A 27139-nucleotide genomic window follows, 5' to 3' on the forward strand; every position below is an offset into this window, starting at 1 on the left:
GTCTTCCCTCCAGAAGTCACTCCCTATCACATTAAAATATTTTTTCATGGTATGTATGGATGTTTTTGTTTCCTTTCTATTTGTCTTTCTCTCCTACTGTATCTCCAGTGACCTTATGAAGTAGTTAATACTCAGTAATTGTGAGATGAATGAATGAGTCACAAAGACTGTTAAATTATATTCCATTGTTGGAAGGAAGAAATGTCCAAAGGTGAGGGGAGGTAGAGAGTACGTAGCACCTGCAGAACTACCACAGTATTTGACTCACAGTAGATATTCCTAGACTCTCAATGCAATTGATATTCAGTAAATGTTTGTTGGTCTCAGATGAATTAAAGAAGTCTCTGATGATCCTGGACAGAATGGAGGGTTCTAATAGAGAAGTAATGCACAAAAATATAAGTTAGAATCAGATTCAAAGGGACCTTAAATGTTAAGCTAGGAAGTTTGTGATAACTAGTGATAGTGAAGAATAACGAAAGGTTTTTGATCAGTAGAGTGTTCTGGTAAAAGTAGTTTTGAGAATTAAGAAATTGGGAAATTTGAGTCATGTGGTATGGTTTGTCTTAGAGAAAGAGAAGATCATTTAGGGACCTATTACAATAAACCAATTATATCATGATAGACTCCCGCTCTAGAATGATACAAAGGAATACACACAAAACAACTGAAAGGACTTTTTACCTGGTTCACTATGGGAAACAGAAGAGTAAGTCAGAAATGGCATAAGATTTGAGCTTGGACGACAAAGGAACTGAACTAGTAGAAATACAGGAAATAAAATGAGTAAGGTTTCAAGGGAAAATAATGATACACAGGTATTATTTGGGTGAAAGTTTCCAAAAAGAAAGATTAAAGTTAGAAGAAGCTGGGTCCAAAGACTGACATGGAGACGATCCACAGCTAAAATAAAGCAAGAAGAAGAGTCATGGGACGAAGGAAAGAAGAGACGTCAGAAAGGCAGAACTGCCAGGATGTCAGAGCATCAGAGTGATTTCAAGTTTCCTAACTGATGCCAGTGTGTTCAAAAGGTGTAGAGAGCAAAGAGAATTCAGAAGAGGTAACTCAACTTGACGATTCAGGAATGTTGATGGCCTTTGGGATACAGACGAAGTAGATACGGGATACTTCAGAGAGATTAGTGATTAGAAAATAACGATGTATTTAATTTCTAGAAACTAAATACTATGTTTGAAAAAACTTGGCTTTAAAGGAAAGAAATACCTTAGGATGAAGTTATCATGTTTAGAGTGAACTATATGAAATTGTCACTTTGTAGGTTAAAAGATAGTCAACTATCAACAATTTTATAGAATTCAACCCCCAAAAAATTGTCTGTCCTTTTTCAGGGAAGATCTGGCATAAATGAGACAGGAGTAAGAAATACTGTGAAAGGAGATACTGAAGAAGGAGCAGGCAACTGAAAAGTTTCAGGAGGAACTGGGAAGATACTGGCAAAACAAAAAATACTGATGAAGAATCTTTTAGAAAGAAACTATTGTTAAGTAGGAGGGATGTCTGAAAAAGGATAACAGAGACTACATAAGCAGATAGGCCCAATTTTTTAACTGCCAACAGAAAATTGAAGATTAAAGTCTATACATTTCATAAGTGTTCGACAATTTTCTCCAAATGTGTCTTTAGTCTGATTCGTTATTATGCTAATATTTTATTATTTGGGAGTTGATATTTAATCTCATGGCATGTTATCTACTAGAATATGACCTATAGTTTAAAGAGATTAAAAGATAGAAGATTTCAACTCTATCACTTTTTCTTGGAAAGACAGTGATGATGTAATATTAGCAATACAGACACTTTAAACGTCCCACATAATGCAGTCTACACAATTAGCCAATTAACTTTTATCTATCTGCTTGCACATCTCAGAAGGATTCTTCAAGTTCATATAGTAATTATGATTTCAACTAGTATAGAGAAAAACATCTGAAAAAAATGCTGTTCTGGTTAATGTAATGGAAAGATAAGACAAAGAACTGAGTACTGTCTAAATTCTTTACTATCAGTCACTAAATATGTGTGAAATTCTACTGAAACAGCAAATAAACAGTAGCTTCACAAAGCTGGAAGGGAAAAGCCACAGGTTTTACCACATTGGGGAAGGGAGCTGTGATACTTGTAACATCTTTTCACAACTGTTTTTTCCAACCTGGATTAGAAATATGAAGTATGGCCACAGGAAATAAATTAATTAATTAATTAAAAGCTTCTCCCTAAGCATAAAGTTAACTGGGAAATTTTGGAGGGAAAATAATATTTTAAGTCAGACAAAAATACATTATATATAAAATATGAAATGTATATAAATTTAATGACCAAAAACTTCAAAATATTTTTATGCAGCCAACTGTGCCTGGCTATGCCTGCAGATCCCACCTCTGGAAGGAGGAGGATAGGTTTCCACATATTTGTTTTCCTCCGTCACTGGGCTTTCTTTCCTGGGATAATTTGAGAACTTGCAAGTAATTAAAAAAAAAAAGGAAGGGGGTGCTTACTGTTTATCAAAACATTCAACTTACTATCGAGGACTGATATTGGCACTAACTGGAGAGCTATTCATCATATACAAGAAAAGTATGTCATTTAAAAAGGTTGTTCATGTGAACAGATTACTAATTTTGGTTACCTGACACAAAACTCTGTAGCTAGACATGGGGGATGGACATGGGTTTTATAAAATGAGCCCCTAGAACAAATTTTATTTAAAATTTCTCCCTCTAATAAATATTTTGTTCTTTTCTATTTACTTGGTGTCTTTCTTCCAAGACACTTAGAGAATACCCTAAATAGAGAATTATTTCAATATTCTTCAAAAAGAGTGTTCAAGTAGAAGAATACCAAGAACCACCTGTATTTAATATATGAAAAAATGATGTTCATGCAACCTAAAGTTAACACTAGTTTCCTTTCTCCCAATTGAATTAAAGAAATATTCCTTAGAGTTTATACCAGGATTTCAACATGTTAGTAATTATACATTAGATTTTGACATAGATCCTATATGATAAATTACATGTAGAAATTACAGAAATTAAACTATCTTTTCCTATATATTTGACTGATGAGTACATTTTGGAAAGAATATGTATTCGAGACCTCTGATAAAATGACAGATAGAAAACGTGCATTCAGCAGAAATAAGCTGGATGCTCAACAAACTTATTTCCTTTTCTTCACAGGGATACGCCCAGACTATATTTCTGGGCCTCCCTTAAATTTAGGCATAGCCACGTGAGCAAATGTGATATATAATTCCTCGGTCTGAAGTTACTCCTCGCCATCCTATATGGGCTCTCTTTCCCTTATATGAAGAAGACTTAGGAGGCTGCCAAGGCCCTAGGGAGGGGATGGTGGTACATCAAATTGAAAGTGGCTGGATTTTCAAGTCACCACATGGTGGGAAGTAAACCCTTGAAAACCCTGCCCCCCATTAGGCTGGGATGTGGGTGGAAATGAACCTTTATTGTGTTAAGCCTAGGAGATTTGGAGTTTGTTTATTATAATACTTAGACTACTCAAAGAGTAAATTGTGTTTATCTTTTACTGCTTCCAAAAATATATACTGAAATAACAGTAAATGAGAAAGATAAGACAACCAAAAGGACAAAGAAAATAAGAGAGGGGACTATAGGCAGATAAATACTCAAATTGTTATTCTGAAGTGGAAAAGTGGACATAGGAGAGGTAACTTACATAAACAGAGCAGACAAAGCTGCAACTTAAATAGATGGAAATAATAATAAAAAGTTGAGTCAGTCTACCCTGAACTCACAAAAGGCTTAGCTCTTGGAGGAACTAAATAACATAAAAGGCCAGGGTTAGGTAGGAGTGCAGAAGAGGAGGTTGGTTGAAAGTCTTAATTAGGAGAAGTTAGATCTCTGTCCCCACTGTTATTAATGCTTTCAAATCTTGAAAAATACCATGACTTTATTTGCTGGCATAATTGAACTAGAGACACACAAGGGACAGCGGAGGGGAGGAGTCAGGTGCCAGAATAAAAACAATGGGATTAAATAAAATCTGCATATGAGTGGTGAGGCTTCCCAGATCCCTTACTCCCTGCTGCTCCCAGAACACTGTCTAGGCATAAACTTCTAATACAAGAGAGTGGTGGATTCCTCAGTAGAGAAGCCAAATTAGAAAAAAACCCTAAAGATACTAACATTTGGCATCTTTCTGTGAAAATTCTAGAATTTTCTTCTGGAATGCCTCTAGCTTAAGTGCTCAACTGTCACTCTTACCACCAATCATGCACAAATTATTTCTATCATCTTTTAAGTTGCCTTCTCAAAGGTAAAAGATTACCAGGACTTTGAGGAAATTATTCAGGGTCAAACACACAAAAACTAAAACAAACGAAAAAGAAAACAATTTACATGAAACAAAGATAATGCAGGTAAGAAACAAAAATTAATCATCATCATCATAGTTAATATTGTCCGATAAGTAAAAAAAGATAGAAACTCTCTGATCCAGAAATAGAATGCTAGAAATAAAGTTAATCAGAGAACAAAAGTGAATGCCTGCATATTAAAAACTGAATTTTTAAAATTACAAGATAAAGTTGAGAAAATATGGGAAGCTGAACAAAATAAAAAGATGAAGGACTGGAGAGGAAAGAGACAAGAACTGATCAAGTCAAAAAGCCATAACTACTAAGCAACAGAAATTTCAGAAATTAAGCAAAATAAAAAAATTCAAATGCAAAAATTACCATAAAATGCAAAAAAAAAGATAAAATTGAAGATCATTAGTTTGTAGATTAGATATCCCCAATGAATGGGTTCAAATTCCAAAGAGGGGAAAAACAATTTTTTAACTTAAAATTTTATATTGGCTCTAGTGGTTTTAAAACATGATTTTTAAAACCTTGAGTCAGCCAGTGCTACGAGAAAGTCAAGCTGCATGAAGAGGTCAGGTCACATGTAGACCCACCAGTCTGTAATCTCAGCTGAACCCAACCAGTGCCAGCTCTGTGAATGAAGCAGCTCCAAATGACTCCAGCATGGCCATCTGACTGTCCCAGCCATGGAAGTCTGCCCAGCTCAAGCCCTAGACATTGTGGAGCTGAGATACACCATCTTTTCTGTGCCCTGCCCAAATTCCTGACCCATAAAATCTGTGAACACAATAAAATGGTTGTTATGTCATGCCAGTAGATTTCAGGAGGATGTGTTATACAGCAATAAATAACCTAGAACGCAAGCTGGACTGTCAACCGAATGTTGACGTTTCAGAGAGACACAGATTCAGAATATGAACCTCCCAAAAATCATTTCTTGGGAAACTACCATAGGGTTAATTTTAGCAACATGATGGGTCAACCCAGAAAGAGAGAAACATCAGATCCAGAAAGCAAGGAACCCAGCACTAGAAAGAGGGAAGAGAGGCCCTGGGATTATAAACTCTGCACCAGAACTTCAGAGAAAATGATCATGCTTTCCAAGAGCATGGAGAGCTATGAAAACTTAACAAATTAAACAAAGTGATTATTAATCTCAGAAAAAAAAAGTTAGAAAAAGATGGAAAATATAAAAAAGACTAAATCTTCAACTATCAAAATATATGAAGTCAATACAGGTCATGTCCAAAATTGGTTTAATAAGTGGTGGATAATAACATTATATAGACATTTGGATATAAAAGCAAGAAGAAGCAGATTTGAGAATTTGAAATATTTGGCTATGGCAGAAGGAAAGAAAAGCACAAAAGGTATGGGGCAAGGGATTGTTTTGTTTGTAATAAAGTCTTATAGTACTCTTTATGTTCTGTTTGGGTAGCAAATAATTACATTCCAGAGGTATGCAATATGCATAGAAATCCTCATCAACCAAGATGAGTAAGTAAATTTGGTGTGGTAAACAGAAGGATGGTTTTCCTGCCAAGCAGACATAATTTGCATTCAGACTCTGCCACTTACTGCATTAGGTAAATTACTTACTTAGCCTTTCTTAGCCTCAGTTTCCATGTGGGAAAAACGAGTAATGTTTTTCGTAGTGCTGCTGCCAGAAATAAATGAGACAACAATTGTAAAGTAACTAGATTAGAGCCAAGTCGTAATGTGTGTGAGCTCACTCTTTTCCTTCCTTCTGTTTTTTCAGTTAACTGAATAAATACATAAATATCTTGTACTCATTAAAGAACACTCATCAATACTAATCTGAATATATAACTTCAATATCTGAGATCCACAAGGCCAAAGCTAAAATGTATGCAATTCAACAATCTGGTATTAAATTCATCCACTGAAAATGAACGTCTAGTATATTAGAATAGACTTTGACGTTCCCCAAATATAGCACACTGAATGGAATGGGGGAAAATAAAGTATTTTTATTTCTTGTTCTCAAAACTTCCACTAAATGAGTTGCCCAAATCACCTAAGTTTCTCAGGATTCAGATGTTCTATTCACACTGAATGACAGTGGAATGTTGATACAGGTTACCTAGTGGAGCTGTAAAACTGAATTATTATCTGTGTGAAGGGCACTGGCTTCTTGGAAGAGAGTATTGCAACACAAATAAAAATGTTTTTAATTGATTGGAAAGCATTGTGTTGTATGCACTGTTTACATAGGCTCTTTCTTTCCAGAGGAGACCTTTCACCTCTCCCTCTGTGAGCATTAACGCTGTCCTGAATTAAAGAAAAGCTGGGAAAAATGACTTTTTCTTCTCAAATACATTACTTTTATTATAGATTGGAGTGCAAATTACTACCATTTGTCTTTCTCTAAGAAACTGGACACCCAACGTGAGACAACATAGCAGTTAGGTCCAAGGCATCCCTTGGTTTGAGTACCAGCATTTCTCAAACTTTACAGTGCACGGAGTCACCTGGGGAGCTCGTCACCATGCAGATTCTGGTTCAGTAGGTCTGCGATGGGGCCTGAGAGTCTATGTAATTTCCAGGGGATGCCAATTCGGTTGGTCTCCAAACCACATTCTGAGTTAGTGAGGATTAAAGGACAATGCCACCATACTTACGCAGCGTGGGGCTAGTAAATAAATATCGCTCATTGCATTAAACATTAACTGCTTTTCAATGTCTATGCTGAGAATCACAACCGTGGTCTCCAGATCTGAAGACAAGTAGTGCCTTCTGGACTAAACAACAGGAGGAGAGTGAACTGAGATTGAAAATGCCTCCTCTGCTAAAGGTATTCAATGCCCGGCTAAATTCAATCAGGCTTTCTTCATCCTCCATTACCCTCATTAGTCCTGTTTGGTTAGTGCTCAGGGTTGATCCGTATCTTGGTCAAGACAATTGTTGCTGATTAACTATAATTACTAGTAATGGGGCCAGCTTGCTTTCAGAGACTAATTCCCTCAGCTCATCCATGCATTGTTCCGCCACAAAAGGTCCCAAACTGCTGGTCATTTACTTGCCTATTCTTTGAACCTACAACAAGTTGCTACATGTGTGGGCTTTTAAACACTGTCCAATGTCTAAATACCCTGAGTCTAACTTTTACCTTGCTTTTTCTTTTTCTCCCTCCCTTTTTTTTTTTTAAATTTTAGAACAGGTGAAGGATGAGTCACAAAAAAATGTAGGTAGTGCTTTCATAAAATTCTAGAAGCAATAAAAACAAAAATATAATTAAAGGTACATTAAAACATTATTTAATATTTGGAAATATTACACATTAAAGATGATAAATAAATTAACACAATCTGCTAACACTCTGGACTACCTATTAACAAATTCTTAAATTGAACAGCATTCATTTTACTAACCTGGTGACCTATAGATGTGATTTCTTATTTTTTAATTTTTTGAAGTTTGCTTGTGTAGTAAGTGCAATGCATAAAACCCCAGATGTACAATGTAACCCATTGCTTTTTGTAAGCAATTCTAAATAATAGGTAGACAATACTGTATATAAAATGCTCTAGTTTTTATCATTTTATAACTTTTCCTTTTATTGAAACACTGGGCATGGATCTTTGTCACTTACAATAGAAATCCAGTGAGTATTTAAATTTGTTTTTGATAATAATATTATTTGAGAAAATAGCATGGCAATTCTTTTTATGAAAATATTCATAGCAATTATAGGGGAATCAAATATGGAACAGGCAAGTCTTGGAAGATATCCAAGAATATCTAGTTATAATATATTGGAAAGTCCTTAACATAAAGCATTTTCACATATGAGATAATTCTTAAGACAGGTAAAATACTGATATGATTATACATGGTTGAATAAAAGAAGCACCAGAGACTGGGATTTGAGATGACTCTATCACTCAACAATCTCTGTGTCTCAATATTTTCATCTATAAAATAAATAAATTAATAAAAACCCTACATATCTCAAACAATTATGAGGATTAAATAAGACTATATGTGATAACACTTGGAAATTTTGGTGCTATGTTGTGTGAGTTATGGAATTGAAGTTAACTGAAGTTAAATCATCTCCTAAAAAATTCTGATTTGGTTAAAGATAAGATACTTTGGTTTTTACAGGCCCTGGGAAATCTTCATTTCCTCCAGGTTGGGAATAAGACTTTTAAATTATCATAACATTTAATATCTGACACTAGCATTAGTCTAATCACATTCTCAATACACATAATCATTTGGTTCATACAAATTCGTTACAAACAAATTGGTTGAAAATAAATTGTCTGACATGACAAACTGAGTGAAATTAAATGATCTTCACAGCCAAATATTCTAACATACATGTGGGGCCAACTGGCATGCCTCAAAGTCCAATGACCCTCATTCCTGGGCTCTCAGACATCTGCCTGCAATTCTGGTTTGTTTCAGCCCACCTTATTAGAGTCATAAATCCCATCGCCTTTCACGGACCCTAAACTTCTTACCTCACCTACAACCAATCAGAGACTTGTACATGAGCCAATCAGGCACCTTGTGACCTGACCTTATAAAAGACCCAACAATCGGCCCTCAGGGCTCACACAGGTACCTCTTGTCTATGTGGCCCGCTGCTGTCTATGGCAGTACAACCTAATAAACTCCTTTTTCTATTCTCATCCTTTGCTTTTGGTAAATTGTTCTACTTCCTGTGACACCAACCACCGTGTTGTATCCCACAACAATACATTTATTTGTTATTTATTTGTAATGTTTTTATACTGTGGAATAGCCTAGCAGTTGTTTTTTCTGTGCCTTTCATACTTTTGACCCATGAGTTTTATTATTAGTGATTTAACACATTATTTTTAAAACCTTTTCCTCTACTATTCCAGTCTTTATAAACTAAGAATTTTTAGCATTTTTGTTTCATTTTTTTCAGAGCCTGATTCTAACCTTGCCCCTGCATCTTTTGTGCAATTGTATATATTTTTAATTGTAGCTTCAATTCTGAATGTCAAAGTTACATGATCTAGTTCTAATATTCTGAAAAGTCCTTAGTAGCATAAGACAGTTTTACATATGAATGAATTCTTAAAACAAAGTACAGACATAATTATACATAGTAAGAGAATAATACTAGCAAGAATTTTTAAGTTAAAAAAGATGAGGTTTCTAAAAGCAGTTATAAAATTTGCAAACCCTATTCAAAGTACACCAAAAAAAAATCTAAAAAAAAAAAAAAAACAAACACTTAAAAGCATAGAGAAAGTTTCAAAACTACTTCCTAGTACACAGAAATGCAAATATTAAAAAAAAATGCAGAATTACTGTACTATTCATTTACTGAAAGAATAAATGAAAGAACCTGGAGAGTTAGTGAAATATGTCTATTTGCACCAACACTGGGGGAGATGGCAAGGGTCTGAGTCAATAAAGGAGAAAAAGATGTACACCAATGACAATATAATAACAAATAATTAATTCAGATAACAAATATATATATATATATATATATATATATATATATATATATATATATATATATATGTATAAAGCTTCATGAAATATGGCTTAGTGGACCTTAAGGGCTGCAGATGATACAAGGGGTTAGCTGAAGTGTCTGACCTGAAGGAGGTAGGCTGAATTCAGATCTTTAAGGGCCTTGAATAACACACTAAGGTGCTTGGGATTTATCCTGTAGGTTTTGGGGAAGTCAGTAATAGAATTCTGGCAGAAGAACAACATGTACAAATACAAGCTTTAAAGGGATTTCTCCTTTGGGGAAAATATCGGGGAAGACAGAAACTAGAAAAAGGAAGGGAAGAATGAAAATTAAGAGCTTACTATATAATATCATTATTTCATTGAATAATTATTAAATCATACTTAATATAATTATGATAAATTACCTGAGGAAAGAATTATCTTCCTTATTTGAAAAGGTGTCACAGCCACTAAGAGGCAGAACTGAGTATTCAAGCCAGCCAGCCAACTGCAGGGTCAGCATTCTCCCACACAGCTCATTACCTCTCTCAAGCCAAGGTGACCAGCTTAGAGTCATTTACATCAGTCTCTAGATCAAATAAAAATGAAGTCCTGGAACTGAGGCAATGCCCATAGATATACTCAGGAATAAGAGATTCATGAGCATGTAGGAAGAAAATTTACCAGACTAGTTAGATATGGGGGTTAGAGAAAGGAGGAATTAAGAGTGCTCCTTTCTCAAATTTGGGATTACTTAGAGATGCCCAAAAAAGGACACAGGATAAATTCTGAAAAATACTACTAACTAGAGAAAAAAATAAGTCTTTTTTAATACATGCATATTTGGAACACTATGGTTTTTTTCCAAGTGCCCATTAACTCAATAAAGAAATAAGATTGGCACTCCCGTAACTGATTTAGGGTGTACATGACAGCAAGTTCAAATATGCACTGTATGTTTTTAAAGATTAGATCAATGATTATTATGGACTAAATGCTTGTGTTCCCCCCAAACTCATATATTGAAGCCCTAATCCCCAAAGAGACTACGTAGAGATGGGTCCTGTGAGGAAGTAAAAAGTTAAATAAGGTCATAAGGGTAGAGTCCTAAGCAACAGGGCTGATGCCCTCATAAGAAAAGGAAGAAACATCAGAGCTTCCTTTCTCTGCCATGTGAGGATACAGGGAAAAGACAGCCATCTACAAGCTAGGAAGAGAGCCCTCACCAGAAACCAACCGTGCCGGCACCCTGATCTCTGACGTCCAGCATCAGAACTGTGAGAAAATAAATTTCTGTTGTTTAAGCCGCCCAGTCTATGGTATTTTGTTATGACAGCCCAAGCCGACTAATACAACAATATTTTATTAATTAATTTGACAGATAATTACTGAGTGCCTTCTATGTGGAGAGCATTACGTTAGATGTTATAAATCTGAATGAGGCACTATCTCTGCCTTCACGAAATTTACAAAGGAGTAGAGGAAGTTAAAAAATGGAAAAACTCACAGGTCCCAAATCTATAATATAGAACATCATAAACAAATGTCAGTGATGTCATTAACTGGCAAATTGATCTGAGAGCAATTCTAGACCTTGTGGGAATTTTTCATCATCAGGCAATTACTGTACTGCAATCATACATTTCAGCACTTGATCCAAATTTAAGGAATTTCCAAAGGCTACACAAGAAATTCAACTTTTGCCTTTGAAGATTAAAAAAAAAAACAATTATGGCAAATGCATACATAGGTCACAATATATCAGTATTATACAAATGACATTTACACAGAGCTGAGCTTGTAGAATTAAGAAGGTTCTCTGAATGACAAAGAGGGAGTTCTAAAGGAGTCATCTTTTGAATTGGTCTTGAATAAATGATTTAGTAATGATTACACAATGTGGTAACCTTATGTAGAAGCCCATTTTAAAAATATATACCAAGCCACAAAATATAAAATAAAAGATGATCCTGAGGCATTTCCACTAGTAGGAGAAATAGATATGATACAGAAAAAAAAAAAAGAATCTAAGAGATCACATTTTTTGAGATTATCTAAAGTTATCTATCAGTAGAGAACTAAGTTAAAACTTGAAATATTATTCCACTGGAATTTAGCAAACAATTTATTTAATATTGATTTCAGACTACAGAAAGGTATGAATAGTAGTCATCATATCATCCTATCAATTATATAGCAGATTTCATTCTCGTTCACTTATTTGTCTATGAGCCTTGTAGCCCTAGCTGGTAAGCTCTACAAGCAGAGGGACCCTGTTCTCCTTGTTTACCAGTGCCTAGTACAAAGTTGTAGTATACAGTCAGGAATGAATATATATTTGTTGAACAAATAAATGAATAAATATAAAATGATTTAACTCTAAAACACAAGGTCAGAATTTAATAATATAATTAATTGACTTTGTCACTTCGTTTAACTAAGAATAGAATCATATTTCAACAGGAGTTAAGCATTTCAACATAAATCAGTATAAGAATTATCTAATTTTATCAGCCATTAAAGACTAATTCACAAGTAATTAAAATGATTCAATGTGATTAAAATGCACCTTGCAATTACTTAAAGTTCTTTTGTGGAGATGTAAATGATGCAGAGAATGATTAAGAACCAGAAACCACATTTCATGACATGGTATGAAGAATGTTGGCCAAATGTTGTGATGATGGGAAAGGCATTAGTAAACAGTTCAAAAGTAACTATGGACCACAGAAGTAGATAGGCAGCGAACATGGTCTCACTCAATAAAGTCTACAAGGGTTGTATGATCCATAGGGATTGCCATAATTATCGGTTGTCGCTCTTCTCAAGGAAGTACAAATTATTAAAGTAATATTTAAGTATTACTGACATTTTATTAGGAGGTGAGAGTCAGTCCACCAGATACAAAGCATTTTTATATCGCTTTCCATTCCTTAATGAGCAAGACAACAAAAGATAAATGTGTCAGTCAGCTTGATTTTGAGATCTGGAAAGATGGAAACAAAATAACCAAAATAAAAAGTCATGCATAAAAGATGATAAATATGGATGATAGAGTGACAGTATAAAGAACAAATTATGTTAGCTCAATTTAATTTATATCTATGTAGGACTACTGGGTATAAAAGTATAGAGAAACATTATTTGTAATACCATTCAACTGGGCATTAGAAATATTTCTGACTTTATCCTGTCACTTGTGATTTACCTTAAAACCTGTGAATGATAAGAACTGTGCTGTACCCCAGAAATTGACACAACTTTGTAAACAGACTATACCTCAATAAAACAAAATGTTAAAAAAACAAACAAAAAAAACCTGTTAATGAAATTTTCTGGAATATTATTTTCATACAATGATCATCAGTGGTTAGTTGTTAATGTAAGAGAATAAAAAGGGACAGCACAGAAAAAAGGGATAACACAGGAAAATTACACAGAGCTGAGACTGTGTCTAGGAGTGGTCTCTCGATATTTTAGTAAGATAACTGGAAAATGGAATATAAATATGAATATTTTCACCCATGGTAGAATGATAAATTGTGGCAATAGTTTTATAGAAAATACATAAGAAAAGTAAGCAATTCTTACCTGTTTTTGCATAATCAGAGGGGAGGAAAATATTCCAGTTATTAGAAATATATACAAATAATGCTACCGAGTAAATTATCTGCGTGTGTATTTATATTAACGTGAAGGCATAAAAGTATCTGAGATAAACTGAAACATGGTTGGCAGGGGTCGGGGGCCTCTTTATGTTTGTTAAACTTCCTAAAGGAAAAAAAAATGCAAACAAATGCAATGGACTATTAGAGAACTGGAATCTTTAAGTATCTGGCCTGGACAGCTGGAGATGGCTCTGCTAGTCACCCAGGGGGATACAGACAGGACTGAATTAAAGGGAAAATATGTTTGAATATGTCAATTATGTAAGCAGCCTGCTGGTAAATACATCCAGGTGGCAGTTGTGAATATGATTCTAGCTTTCAGAGATGAAGTCAGAATTAGACATACGCATTTGGAAGTCATAAGAGTATTAAAGGGAGGAAGCTGAAACCACAGTCAGGGACAAGAATATCTATGCAGAATGCGAGGATGAGGAACAAAACAGAAGAGCAAACTCTAGATAATTTTAACATTTAATAGACAGTCAGAAGAGGATAATAGGGCCCTTCACGTGTATTTCAGTCTTGTACTTACCACACCATATTATAGTTGGTCCTTTACAGTCTTAGGTGGTAATGTGTGAAGTCTCAAGTTAGTAGATCACTCTGTAAAACCTCCACTAATGTTGCTGGCCAACATCTTATGGTCATGACAAACAATCACGTAACAAATATGTGTCAGTTTCAGTCAAGATGAATTGCTACCCCTTCCAAAATCGAAAGGGTCCCATGTCAACTTGCCACAAGTGTCTAGTTGGCTTTCTTGGGAGGACAGTGCCATTTCAGGGACACACTGTTAATCTCTGTTGTTGACAGGTTAGACATTTGACAGTGGATGTAGCTGGATCAGTCTTAGGTGGAAGCTCATGATATTGTATGCATTTATAGTCTCCCTTTTTGACACCAAGACTACCTCATTCATGCACTCATGTTCCAACATTGGGCAGGACAATAACAGAAAGTCACTAATAAAAACTTGCTGTTATTTGTAGACTTTTTGACGACAGCAATTCTGACAGGTGTGAGGTGATATCTCATTGCGGTTTTGATTTGTATTTCTCTAATACTTAGTGATGCTGAGCATCTTTTCATATGCCTGCTGGCCATCTGTATGTTTTCTTTAGAAAAATGTCTATTCAGGTCTTCTGCCCATTTTTAATCACGTTTCTTGTCTTTTTGATATTGAGTTGTATGAGCTGTTTGTATATTTTGGGTATTAACCTCTTATGGGTCATATCATTTGCAAATATTTTCTCCCATTCTGTAGGTTATATTTTCATTTTATCAACAGTTTCCTTTGCTGTACAAAAGCTTTTAATTTTAATTAGGTTCTATTTGTTTACTTTTGCTTTTGCTTCTTTTGACATAGGAGACTGATCCAAAAAAATATATATTGCTTTGACTTATGTCAAAGAGTGTTCTGCCTATGTTGTCTTCTCAGAGTTTTATGGTTTCAAGTCTTACAATTAGGTCTTTATAATCCATTTGAGTTTATCTTTATATATGGTGTGAGAAAATGTCCAAATCTCATTATTCCACATGTAGCTGTCCTCCCAGTACCACTTATCAGAGATTGTCTTTTCTCCATTGTATATTCTTGCCTCTTTAGTCATAGATTAATTGATCATAGGTGCGTGAGTTTATTTTGGGCCTCTCTATTCTGTTCCATTGATCTATTTGTCTGTTGTTTTTGGTTTGGGGGTTTGGTTTTTTTTTTTTTTTTTGGCTTTATCATGATGTATTGGTTACTGTGTGTGGCTTTGTAGTATAGTTTGAAGTCAGGAAGCAGGATACCTCCAGCTTTGTTCTTTTTTTCTTAAGATTGCTTTGACAGTTCAGGATCTTTTGTGGTTCCATATAAACTTTAGGATTATTTATTTTAGTTCTTTGAAAAATATTATTGGTATTTTGACAGAGATTGTACTAAATCTGTAGATTGCTTTGGGTAGTATGGACATTCTAACAATATTAACTTTTCAGTGCAAGAAAATGGGCTATCTTTGCACTTCTTTGTATCTTTCCATATCTTTGTACCATCTTCCAGTTTCTTCATTAATGTTTTATAATTTTCAAAGTATAGGTCTTTTACATCTTTGGTTAAGTTTATTACTAAGTATTTTTTGATGCAATTTTAAATGAGCCTGGAGTTTTTTTGCATTAAAAAGTCTACAAGAAAGAAATATTGGTGAGGATGTGAAGAAAAGAGAACCCTGGTACATTGCTGGTAGGAATGTAAATTGGTGCAGCCACCATGGAAAACACTATAGAAGGTCCTTAAAAAACTAAAAATAGAATTATCATATGATCTAGCACTTTCACTCCTGGTTATACATCTGAAAAAAAACAAAAAAACTAATTTGAAAAGAAACATGCACCCCAATGTTCATAGCAGCACTATTTTACAATTGCCAAAATATGGAAACAATCTAATTGTCCATCAACAAACAAATAAAGAAATATACATACATACATACATACATACATACATACATACATACATACATACATAATGGAATATTACTCAGCCATAAAAAAGAATGAAATTCTCCCATTGCAACAACATGGATAGACCTAGACTATTATGTGTAGTGCAATAAATCAGACAGAGAAAGACAAATGCTGTATCATATCACTTATATGTGGAAACTAAAAAATAAGAAGAATGTATATAACAAAACAGAAACAGACTTACAGATATAGAAAACAAACCAGTGGATACCAGCGGGGAGAGGGAATGGGGAGGGGCAAGATAGGGGTATAGGTTTAAGATATAGAAACTACATGTATAAAATAGATAAGCAACAAGAATATATTATACAGCACAGGAATATATAGCCATTATTTTGTAGTAACTTTAAATGGAGTATAATCTAGAGAAATATTGAATCACTATGCTATACATCTGAAACTAATATTATAAATCAACTGTACTTTGAAAATAAAAAAAAAAAACTTGGTGAACCATTCTTTCTACTTAGTTGTTTAGTGTCTCTTCTACGGTGGATAATCTCTGGTGGATAATACAAATATCTTCACATATATTATCTATTCCCAAATGTGTTATCAACATGCCAGACTTCCTTGGGCACAATCTTTGAATCTTTCCCCTTTTAGACTTAACAGTCAGCCAGGCAAGTGAGGAAATAGAGATCTAGAGAAATGAAATAATACATCCAAGATCACAGAGTTAGTGAATGGTGGCCCCATTACTCAAACCAGAAAGTATATTAAGAACATGAAACCTGAGGAGTGAGATTAGGTATAAAAGAGAGATTCAAAAAAAGAATGTATTTGAGGCTGAGGGGGAACTGGTTTGCAGTATTACCTAAGTGGATGGAACTGCTACTAACTAAGTGGCTAGTCTGCTGTCTCCCCTGCTGTTCTGCAAGGGGGTTTCTACTGAAAAAGGATAAAGTAAAAGAAGAGAAGGGGAAAGAGGTGCAAAGGATAATATATGGAATAGAAGAAGAAAGAAACACTTGATATCAGACTGCTGCTGAGGGGATTAAAGAATCTCCTTCCACACAGACCCTTTGCTGGTGTTCTCCAATCTCCTTCTCTATCTTTATTTTTGTGCCCCTACTCATAGCACTTCTATATTAGATTCCTGTAAAATTCTTAGTGCTTCCTGGACCTTTTTACCACACTTCAAGACAGATTCCTCTCTTATTTAGTCTAGAAAACGGTATCTATTTCTGTTGAAATGTTGCTCCATTTTCAAAGATTTTTATTTATACATGGAACTTGCAACCTTGAGAATTCATCATACCTATCCTACTCATTATCTTCAAGGAAATGGCATGTGCACTGTTTCATGGTTTAGAATACTTTTTCAATTTCTGTTCTTTAAACATCTTACCATAAGGAGGGGAAGTTGAGGGTGAGAATGGGTTACAGCAAAGTTGGAATGATGATCTCCTTGATCATTAGTCTCTACTTGAAAAAAAACCAGAATTTGAGGGAAAAGAATCATTCACATTAGTAATGATTCCTTCAGTTCACCAGCTCCCTTCCTTCTTGACTTTCCCCTCAGGAACCTATGTAGCACCTACAAACCCCTCCCTCGATGTCAGTCCAGTGAGAACCAGGATAAACCAGCCTTTATCTGGCAAGCAGAAAACTTCTCCCACATTCGCCTGGCAATAATTCAAGACCAATCTAAGCCTCAAAGTTGTCTAGACTACACTAAGTGGCTTTTGGGGAACAGCATTGGAAGACTGGGGATTTCATTTGTTTTTTCTTTTGTGTTATAAAACTAAAATTATAATGCTGACTTCTTCAAAGTAACAAGCAGTCAGGTGATAGTTTAGTACCCATTTCTTACTGCCCCAGAATACTCCAAGACAGGGGCGGAAGACCAGAATGCTAAATGCTAAAACCGAAGGTCACCTCAGGTCTCATCCTTCAAGTCTCAGCTTAAATGTCAACTACTTAGGGAAGATTTTCCCTGACCTTCCCATCTATGAACACTCTCACAGTGCCCTGTCTTTTGCCTCCTGAGTAGTTACTATAATCATCATTATTTCTACAATTAAATTAATGCTTTCCCCACTAATTCCTGAACTAATAAAGCCTACCCTGATATTTAATACTGCAGACTGCACTCCTATGCCCGTATTTCCAGTGCCCCTTACCTTGCTCTATTTTTTAAAATTTTCCTCTTAGCTTTTATCACCTAATATCATTCTATATAATTTCTTATTAATCACATCTATTACTTATTGTTTGTCTTCTATAATTAGAACGAATGCTCTCCAAAGTCAGTAAACTTATGTATTTTGTTTGCTGGTATATTCTAAGTTTCTAGATGAAAGTATATATAGAATTTGCTTGATAAATATTTATTGAGTGAATAAATAGGAGGGGGAGAGATCGGTCTGGTATACCTCACTCACATCCTCGTGGTTGATTGTCTTCCCAAGATTTCACACTCAATGCCTACTAATTTGAAGATTAATGAAGACAGGAGATGAGAGTGAATGAATAAATAAAAGATGGAACTTGCTTAAAAATATTATTTTAAATAGCTGTAATTAAATCCTCCAAACCAGTATCTTACCAGAAAACAGATCATTAATTTTACTAAATTTATTCTATAAACTCAAAATGTCATTATACAAGATATCAGAATTATTCAGGCTCTATCTAATCTACATAATTCTCTTTAAGTTTGTGTGAATGTGTATGTATGTATGTCTATACATGTGTATACTTCAAGTGGTGATGATTTTCCTGTTCCACAGACAAGTTAGAGAACTAAGGGGGAGAAAAAACCACCAATGAGTTAAAGTGTAAGAATAATTTTGTTTTCTTTACTAACATCCTTGTTTTTATTTCATCCCTTCATTTGGATGAGAATTTCTGAAAACACATGTCATGTAAATAAGGATATCACATAAAGTTTATTCTAACATGCCTATAGGTATGAGCATATATTTGGGGATCATCATGTATTTATATGGACATGTAATTCAACAGAGAAAAATTAACTAATTTCAATTTTAAAATATCTAATAATTTGAAAATTTTTCTGAGCTTTGAAAAAAATAGTTTCCTATTAGAAAATTCCCAAAATATGTATTTTCTCTAATAATGTATTTTTGGAAAATCTTATGTAATATGTAATAATATTTACTTTAGCTGAAACCTTTTATTCCTCTTTTGTTCTTGTTAAATTTCATGGCCAGAAAAGTGTACTTTTAAAAAACTTTTTTGTGGAATAACTGACAAATATAATTATATAAATTTAAAGTATACAATGTGATGATTTGATATAAATATACCTTATAGAATGATTACCAAGATCAAAATAATAAACACATCCATCACCTCACATAGTTAACATAGTTAACTCGTGTGTGTGTGTGTGTGTGTGTGGTGAGAATGCTTAAATCTACCCTCAGCAGCTTTCAAGTATGCAATACTGCATTATTAACTGTAGTCATCATGCTATACATCAGATCCTCAGAATTTATTCTTCTTATAATTGAAAATATATTTAAAGAAGTCATTATTTCTTTATATTTCTTCTCCTTCTTTTCTCCTTCTGGAACCCCAATAATTTACAAACAGTTTCTTTTTCTAGTTTACGTGGATCATGTAGGCTTTCTTCATTCTTTTTCATTCTTTTTGTCTGTTCTCTGACATTATAATCTCAAGTTTTGTCTTCTAATTCTTTCTTCTGCTTGATCCATTCTACTATTGATACCCTCTATTTTATTTTTCAATTCATTCTATTTTATTTTTCAATTCATTCAATTTTTCAGCTGTAGAATCTCTGTTTGATTCTTTTTGATTTCTCTTTGTTAAAGTTCTCATTTTGTCTGTGTATTGTTTTCCTGATTTTGTTTTCTATATTTTGTTGTTTTTAACTTAAAAATTTAGCCTTATTAAGGTATAACTGACATATAAAATTGTAAGAGATTTAAAGTGTACATCATGATGATTTAATATACGTATATATTGTGAAAGAACTCTCATCTAGTTAATTAACGTATCCAGCACATCACATATTTATCTTTTTTTTTTTGGTGAGACATCTATATTTTCTTGTAGCTCACTGAGTTTTCATAAAACAGCTATTTTGAATTCTTTAACAACTAAATCACACATCTCCATGTCTTTTGGATAAGTTACTGGAAGATTACTGTGATCCTTTGGTGTTGTCACATTCCTTAATTTTTCATGTTCCTTGAAGTTTTGTGTTGTTGTCTTTGTATCTGAAGTAGCAGTCATCTCCTCCAATCTTTACTAAGTGTTCTTTGCAATGCATTTATATATATAGAAACTTGGACTTCCACAAAGACTCTCTCATCTGTGGGTAGTTGTTTAAGACAGTCTTTTCCAGAGGCTTCTAGAGAGGCTACAGCCAGTTCATGGGTCACTGCAGGGCCCACAGCTGGGACCAAGGTCTGTATATCTATTACCCAACACAAGGGTGGGCAAGACTCCTCTCAGGTCCCTTGGCATATGATGTTGAATCCCACAGCTCCCTAAAAAAGGCATTTTTGTCTGCAGATGGATGCCAAATTGTTGTTAAGAGATGAGATACGAACAAGAGATGTCTTAATTAGCCATAAACTTGCCTATTTTACTAAAAAAAGATTGCTTAACAATAGTGCATTTTGTTTCTAATACTCAAGTACAAGTGTTGGCTATGCAAATCTATATGTTATGCAGTTTCTTTACGTCATGATAAGTAATAGTTTTGAACATAATTTCCTAGTTGATTAGAGAATATCCATAGTTTGCCAAGTTATATCTCATCATATTTTAAAGGCTTTGATGATTGTAACTTAGAATTTTGGAGGAAAAAAATCTAGATTATAAGTCCTTATTCTCTCCTATTTAAACATTTCACAGCTTCAGAAGTGTCCACTTCTCAGAAGAAATTTATTTTCCTAGTACAGAATTTTCAAAGTTATGTTCTACAATATTGTTAAATCATGAATAAATCAAAGCTTATAAACAGACAGATAAAAGAAACATAGGTTTGCTCAACTACCGTCTTCTCCTCTTTCTCTAAATATGGTCTCTCTACTTCAAACACAGTTTATCTACATGAATAAAATGCGACCAAAATCCCCAGTCCTTCTGCTGCGATAACTATACATCTCCTGGCTTAAATGAGGCAATACTCTAACGGCTTCAATACGCATACAGACAGTTGCAAACATATGTTAAATATCATATACTTATAGTAACTAAATTTAGCTTCTGCCTGTATATTTAAAATACGATATTTAACTAAATTTATTAAACTCCTCTTACAGAAGGCCATTCTGGATCATTCAGAACAGGGAAGAACAGAAATATTCATCCATGCTAGCAAAATATATAACGCAAATTAATTGAGTCAAAATACTAAGCATTATTTTCCTAAACATGATTTTATTCTAATTATTTAGATATTACCAGTAATAGCATTTTAAGGTTTAAGTATAAATATAACTCTCTTGACTCCTCACTTGCCGTGCACAGACACAAAGAAAATTCATCACAATCCTGAAATGGCTACATCAGAATTACAATACTGAGCAGCAATTCAGAGATTATTTACACAAAATAGAGTTAAAACAGGCTTCGCACACCATTGACAAAAATGAATAAAAGTCCTTTCCATTAAATGTGTAAAACTTAATTCAACTCATTGGATACTAGGAACATTAATTTTATGCTGTATTTTTCAGAGCTTTGCCATATTTAGCCTTTTAGATCTCTGTGACAATAACTTTCTGACTCATTGCTTCCTCTAGCTTTTTTTGCTAACTATGTCTTTTGCAGTTATGTCTGATTTACGTAACTTTTAAAATATTCTTCTTGACAATTTTTTTCAACATCTCCAATTTCTGAGTATCTTATCCATGCTGGCTAACATTTAAAAAAAATAAAGCTCACTTTTTTTTATCAATTGGAACCATTCGTGGAGAATAAACAGAAAAATGCACTATTTTCAGATTTGCTTTACTGTCTACACTCCGGCTCACACCACTACTACTTTGAAATATGGGCTGTTCTGAATTCTTGAAGTACAACAGGTATTGGTCACTTTATGTATTTTTGTCTTCAGTTACTTGTTTTGAATTAGTGTTTATCTCAGGGACATGTCGATGTTTTCATAGTGAAACATCTCTATCTATTGCTGACAATCACTCTGCATTTCTGCAGCATTACCACATGAGAGCCAAGAATTAAAGCTGCCAAAACAAGCCTAAGTCTTTATAGTCACTGGGAAATTAATTACTATATAAAGAAATAAAACTAGTCACTTCCCCATATTATTCCAAAGGAGTCATTTTATAACATTGCCTTCAAGAGGGCCATTCTGATTGATGACACACCATTTCACTTGAATTTCACCTGAAATTTCTGCCTCCTGAAAGCCGAAAGACATCAGGTTAAAACTAATCTCACTGTACCTTAGACCACTCCTGTTCCCTCTAACACTTGCATCATTTTATTTTCACCCTTAACCCTAGGTGGTCCTTCTCTTGATTTTCCTCCTTCTCTCTAACCAGGAGTCAGTCACTACCCTGTAATCCAGAGCAGAGGCAACTGACCATTTAATAAGGAATTACTGCCATCTTGTGGCTATCATAATTGAAGGCAAATAATTCTAAAGCACTGGACAAGAAAAAAAAAAGTGAGGTTTTTACATGCTCTATCTTATATCTATTTTACCTCCACACACACCATTAAAGAGGCCCTATCACGTGTATTGCTTAATAGTGAAAGTATGTACATTAGTATTATAACATTCAGGAAAATGGTCTCTTCTTCAGAATTCATCAAAGTCCAGAAGTAAATGGAAAACAATCTTAAAAACTTGAGTCTGCACAGGATAGAACACTGTGTAGGCAACCAAGCAGAGGCATTAATAATTTCTACTATCCACTCCTTTAGCAATTTATCTTCATTTTTTTAAATGTTAAGAATTTGTAAAAGGTCATAATTCAGTAGATTCAAATATTTCTAACCCTACGGTGACATGTTTGCCACACATCTCAATAGCCCATGTCAGCGCCGGAAATTGGCCAAGACCTACTAATAACCAGAAACAGATTTGAAGCGAATGCTTCTCTCAGATCTGTTTGGCACATGTTGTCTTCAATATTCCTTCTCTTGACATGTGACAAATTTGCAAATTCTGCATTTTTAAGATTCACATACTACAGCCAGTAAAATACTGGCAGTGAGATACAGTGAGCACATCTAAGAACACTTTGTTCTGAAATTATAAAGCAAAACTCTAACCCTGCTTCTCTGTCAAGGTATGTGAAATGCTATTTAAAGAAAAAAAAAGATTTTTGAGCAGAGGTTTCAAGGTGTATTTAGCTACATGTATTTGATTTAGGGCAACGCCTTACTAAAAACTTACTTAGTTAACTAGATGTTCAAAAGTTGCTCCCCATGAGACTTGTATTGGTTCTGATGTGTAAAACTTTAAATGTTTAGTGGAAAACACTCCACCTGGTGGTAGAAGAAAAAGGGTAGCCCCTTTCTGCAAAAGACCCTTAGGGAAAAAGAAAAAAAAAGAAAGAAAGAAAAGGAAAAAAGACAGAATGAATCAACAGAATACTCGTCTAGTTAGAAACCGTGTAAGATACTCCACTGCAGTTGGTGAGCATCTTAAAAGCAAAATCCAGACAGAATCTGTCTCTCTATAAATCTTTCCACCCCTTTCCATTACTAGTTAGGTATTGTTGGCTCTCAGCCATCTGATTTTACTATGATTTATTAACTGCTATGCATTATATATGAGATTCAGGTTTGTTGAAGAGTTACCCTTATGGTCATTGTTGCATACAAATCAGCTACTGTTAGAGAGGTTTATTGCATCATTTTATGCCGCTAGCACTTTTGTTAGGCAGTAGTAGAATATGTAACTGGAAAAGAAAACCCTTCCTGTTTTATTTTCCCATATATGTTACTAGCATATGCAGTCATGGTAAGAACAATAGTCCTTTGTTCTAGTCCGTTTATAAAAAGAAAAAAAGGCATCCAGAACAATAGATGAGAAGAAATAAAAACCTGTTGTCTAAATCAAGGGATTGGTATTCTCCAAATCACTGCTGCAGCACTGAGCCATTTTCTCTGGTAAGACCAACCGAAACGTGAGAAAGAGCAATAATGTGAGCAAAACCAATTTACTCTTGGTAGGAAATTGGAAAGAACGGTAGCAGAGACCTAAGCAGACCTGTCTCTGAAATAAGCTACCACAAACCGGTGTTTCCACACTCTTTCACATTGGGACATTTGATTAACTAAGTAATTCAACTTGAATTTCTAGTCCAGGTCTCCATACAATGACTTGAAAGCTTGCCTTTAGCTGGTATAAACAATCAAGACAAAAGCAGCACATTACCTAAATGGCCTTGGGGCACCTACAACAACACACAGGGAGAAAAGAGAATGGATATTGTCTTGCAGTAGCCAACAGAAGGGGAAAAGGTGTGACCGATCATATTTTTTTAAAGGGAGAGAGGGATGCCTTCCTTCCTATCTGAAATCTTGCCATGTTCCTCTGACCACAAGCATTTCAGTCCACTTCAGTGTGGCATATGTTACGAAGTGTTTCTGAAGAAAGGAGTTATTGTTCGGTAACAGCATTACGTCCAAGAAGAATGAGGCAAATATTCTGCAGTCTTAGCTTTGGTATGACTGCTCCAGGTATACTGGAATCATACCTACTGAAACATATGCAAAACGATTTTAAAATCTCAAGGATGTAGATTATTAAATGCATGTAATTTTTACATTTTAAGCCATCCATGAATGCATTTCCTAATTTATAAATAGCTTGATTTCCTCTTAATTAACTGAGTATTGTGACAGATTCAACTGGAGTCATGTTTAAGAAAATCTGGGCGAAAAGGATTTTCAGTTTAGCTTAACCAAAAAAAAAAAAAGGGTTTATTAGATGCCGTGTCTACTGATAATTTTTAAGCATAATAGAGATAAATGGCTGGTTAGTTGACAGTAGAGGTTCTTAATCACTGCAGGTCTCTGATTTGTACAGATAATTTTTAATGTATATTGAGTATTATTCCACAAAAACTGCAAAAGAGGAGATGCTCAGAAGGAAGCTGAGATATTGAGGAAGACAGATAAAGGGATCCAAGAGAACAAGCCATCCTCATGTATGGAGAAATTTGAAACGTATCACTGATAGGTTGTGCTACCAACACAGATCCATAGCCTATGAATTCACAGCTGCCTCGAAACGCTCAAGACTTCCAGTTTCTAGGATCAATGGTTTGAAAAATGCCTTACGTACAGAGTCACAATTTTGTGTCATATTCCTCCCCCAATTTTTCTTTAAGGGGGCATATTGTTTTCCTCCACTAAAGGTATATGATTCAGGAAAGTGGAAAATCCATCTCCTGAAAATAAACTATTAACTGGTATATAATATTGTTACTAAATATTTTGTTTACCTTAAAAAAAAAAAAGCTCAAAGCACAAAATTTTCAGTTTTTAAAAGATCTTCAAAAGAAGTAATTTAATTGAAAAATTTCAGAAACTAACCCCAACTACTCTCCCATGCAGTTTGCATATATTTTCAAATCTTTTAAAAAATTATTATGTATGATCCCTATTTCCTCTGTGTCTAACATAATTATAAGGAACTGCACAGAGAGTGAAAAGAATGAGTGTGCAATGTTTATCCCAGTTTCTCTGTCTTCTGATGACACTGTTTAAACTGATGCATTTCATTTGGCCTGGGCAACCTAGACCCTCAGGTCCAAGGCAAACCCTAATTAAGCTAAGTGGTACCTTTTCCAACGACATCTGCTACCAAAAGTTTCAAATATCCACAACAAAGCATGATTTTCAGCTTCCAGATACATTATGATTAATTATTTTTTCCCAAAAGGATGAAGTTACAAATTGAGACACCACTTCCGGTATTTTAGAACCACAAAAGCTCGACCCGTTTCTTACTTTCATTCTTTTTTTTTAATTCTTTTTCATTTATTCAGGTGTTTAGACTCACTCTACCTTTTGACAAGTTTAATAATTAAAACAAGTGTAAACAATCAAACAGCAACACATAATACAGTAAAGGCTAGAAGAAAAGCTAAGATGTTTTTCTCTCTCTTTTTTTTTTCCCTCAGCCTCTACGGATTTATGAAACTTCCTTTTTAGGTGGTGCCTCTACAAGGCAAAGTAAAATGGACGGTTTCCAGTTGTTGTGTTTTAAAATGAATAAAGTGGTATAAAATGACAAATAAATGACTATTTTTATTACATCAGTCTACACTACAAATTATTTTTGTATGTATAGTGCTGAGCTTACTGAATTTGTGTAATGATTTGGACCAAGAAAATGAATTAATGGAAGCATTTTTCATGTATACATATAGACACACAAAAAAGTCTGTTCCAATTTATTTAATTTTTACATTTTTGATGATGAAAAAATTTAAATAAATGGTTGTTTAGCCTGATTCTATTAAATAAACTGAATCAATTTCAAAGATTTATGGGGGGGTTCTTTTTTCAACACTCACATGGGTAGAAGTACATTTTTGGTTGCGCTAAAGTTAAAGGACAACTCTCCCAGCAACACTGAATTTATGCAAAAGCCGAATATTTATTTGGTTCAGCCAATGTTCAGTTGTGAGTTTTAAGGTGATCATAGTACTTGAATGGTATAGAGGAGAACAGTTATTCCAAATTGGGGGGAAAGAGGGAACTCCACAAGTCTTAGAAAATTTATGACAGAATCTGATCTTTCTTGTTTTCAAAACTGATGAGCTTTAAGCTACTCAGATCTGCCCCCTCAACCCTGTGCCATCAGTAAGACTACGGAGCTGCATCCCACACGCTATATAGCATAATTCGATTTAATGCATTTCATAAACGTCATGCTACATTATAATGCAGCTTACACATTCAAAACAATTGTTGTGCATGCCCTTTAGGCTACAGCTTTTGTCACATTGTGTATTATATACAATCACTTGTAAATCCAGCAAAACACACAGGCAGAGAAATCAAAGCAAGAGGTAGAGCCTGTTTTAATGTGATTATATTGGCATCTGATATGATGGTGCTTTGGACCATATTGACATGAGTGAGGATTCTATGTAGCAACTGTTCAATACCATCCGTTGGACTTCTCTGATAGACCACTTAA

Source organism: Camelus ferus, chromosome 2, assembly GCF_009834535.1.
Source record: "Camelus ferus isolate YT-003-E chromosome 2, BCGSAC_Cfer_1.0, whole genome shotgun sequence".
In the NCBI taxonomy this organism is placed as follows: Eukaryota; Metazoa; Chordata; class Mammalia; order Artiodactyla; family Camelidae; genus Camelus; species Camelus ferus.